Source organism: Notothenia coriiceps, unplaced genomic scaffold, assembly GCF_000735185.1.
Source record: "Notothenia coriiceps isolate Sejong01 unplaced genomic scaffold, NC01 NC01_scaffold00024667, whole genome shotgun sequence".
Lineage (NCBI taxonomy): Eukaryota > Metazoa > Chordata > Actinopteri > Perciformes > Nototheniidae > Notothenia > Notothenia coriiceps.
In genome coordinates, this window is record NW_011357368.1 from 8,584,694 (window position 1) to 8,587,278 (window position 2,585).

The 2,585-nt window shown below is 38.0% G+C and overlaps 2 protein-coding genes and 1 long non-coding RNA gene across 4 annotated transcripts in view; 2 read left to right on the top strand and 1 right to left on the bottom strand.

Moving 5' to 3' along the window:
• LOC104955348 (ral guanine nucleotide dissociation stimulator-like) overlaps window positions 1-2,585 on the top strand; it is a 111,084-nt gene that overhangs the window by 43,078 nt on the left and 65,421 nt on the right.
• The window catches only part of lipeb (lipase, hormone-sensitive b), a 98,439-nt gene that overhangs the window by 21,108 nt on the left and 74,746 nt on the right, over window positions 1-2,585 (top strand). The gene's annotated exons all lie outside the window — the stretch shown is intronic.
• Window positions 1-2,585, bottom strand: part of LOC104955345 (uncharacterized) — a 15,459-nt gene that overhangs the window by 733 nt on the left and 12,141 nt on the right. The window lies entirely within an intron of this gene.

Below are 2,585 nucleotides of genomic sequence, written 5' to 3' on the forward strand. Positions count from 1 at the left end.
GTCTCAGAGATGGTTCTTTTTGTATTCCTCTCTGCTCCTCCCCATTCTTCTTCTTTGGTGTTAACTGTACGTATTGTCACTGCGTTTGGTAAGAAAATGTTTTTGTTATTTGATGCCGACACAAGCAACTGCATCCACATCAAAAATTACCTGCATCACATTTGTTGTAACCCTAACCCTAACAAAATCTAACAATTGTGTTATTATAGAAAAAGTTATACTCTTATATCAGAGCTGTATTAATGCAGACAAGTCTTTCTCCTGAAGCACTCGACCGGGTCCAAAACAAGATTAAATAATGTAATACAGAGAAAAAGCTGCCATTTTGCAATTAGTCAAACTAGTAATCCATTACTCTAAATCGTAGGCAATTAATTGTGTGCCGTTTAATTTGTTTTTCAGCACTTGTTGCTCTTCTGTTGTATATCTGAAGAAGAATATTTAAACACCATTTGCCAGTGACAGCAGGTTTTAGAGAGGATTATAACTACAAAGAGGTTTCAAAAATTCATTTCACTCATTCATTAATTTCACAACACATTGGACAATAGACCCTACCAATGATGTCCACCTTGAATTAGATGATATATGAAGCTGTGTTTGTTTGTTTGTTTGTTTATTTATTTAAAGGACAGTGCACATTAATCCACATTGCTGTAAATGAGCCAGTATAAGCCAGCAAGCTAATTTTCAACTGTTGTCCTTGGCAAGATGTTAAATGACCACAACAAGACTAGAAAATAAAAACATAATTAACAATAAATAAACAGCAGCACAACAATAGAGAGGAACAAACAAACAAACAAACAGATGAAATATCATCATACCTTGATACAGTTAAAAGTGTATTGTGTGGGCAGGCTGGAGTTAATTGACACACACTCGTTAGCTGCAGAGGAGTGTAATGTGGAAGATTTAAACGCACTGTAATTGGCATTGTGTGCCCTTTCTGTTTGTTACAGCGAGCAATTGTCATGGCTGTTTAAATGATAAGGAAGTAATCGTGATGACATTACCTGTGACTTTCTTTTTGAATCATAGAATTAGAGTCAACAAGGTTATGAAGACACAGTCAATCAGAAAGAAGGGGCAGGGGTTAGGGGAGATTTTACAGATGTGATTATTGAAAACAAACAGTTATGGCTGCAGGAACACGTCGGTAATTAAATATTTGAGCACAACAGAAATCTGCTTTTGTGTTTGAGGGCTTGCCAAACAAAGCTGGCTGCACCAATCCTTTTGTGTTTGATTATTTATCTTATGCAACCACAAGTAATAAAGCTCCTGATACAGATCACGTGCTGACGTTTAAACCGGCTTCATGTTGGATGATAGGTGAGCCAAAGTCAGTGCAATCTTCTCTGTTCATGCATTCATTGAAATGTTACTGGACCATAAGTTATAGCGCTTACAGTCACATTCAAATTGATGATTTTAAAAAAGAGCAATTGACAAGAAACCACTTTTTAACTTCACTATGTTGTCAGGTGTTTTGCATACTCAGCAGATTCAATGAACAGAAAGCTAATTCCAACACATCTGAACATTGGATTGAATTCCTTTGACCCTAACACACACTCATTATATTGATGTAGCTCAGTTGAATCTGTAAATGGTGGTGAATCGGCTGCTTTACTGTAGTGACGAGTGAACAGCTGACGTACGCTGGATATTTTTAAAGGTAAAGATATTCATAATATTTCCGAAGCTTGTGTCAATCAGGCCAACAGACATTAGAGAAGTCATACGTGGAAGCCTGTTGTGTTTATCAGTTACGTGCTGCTAGCTAGTTTCCCACAATAAGCGTTGAACAAACCTCTCCCTGCTGGACAACAAGGCCTGGCCTGTCACACAAACACTAGAAATGAAGGTGTATGCTGTTATAAACATTAGAAAAATAACAACCTGAGAGACATTATTAAACTCCAAGCAAATACTCCAAGTCTGGGAATCATTGTGTGCAAACCAAGGCCTGAACAAAGCAATATCCTTCAGAGTACTTCAGTTTTTGTTGTTGTTGTGCAGGATCCCCTGACATTTAATGAATGGGCATGTTTACAGTGAAGTTTTAGGTGGTTGCGTCTGTATACTGTAGAGAAATGGATCAATTGTATATTTCACTTTTAACAATGTTTGAAAGAGTTTGAGTTACATACTGATATCCAGTGAGTGAGAATTGGCGCTGTATGCAAATCCAAAAATAACTGGAAATCTACAACTACCCCCCAATCCTTACTTTCTTTCTTTCCTTCATACGGTGGGTAAATAGAGATGAGCGGCAATTATTAGAAAGAGACCTGCGGTGAAGTAGGAATAATATTTTGGCACGGTGAATAATTTTCCAAAACACTTAATTAGTTGAGTCAGGCACTGAAATCACGCAGCAAATGTAGATTCTAGTTCACCTCAAAAGACCCCCGGCAGCAGGGGAAGAAACACACCAAATCTGATTAGACAAACCGTGAGAGGGGAGAGAACACACACACACACACACACACACACACACACACACACACACACACACACACACACACACACACACACACACACACACACACACACACTACACACTACGACTACTACTA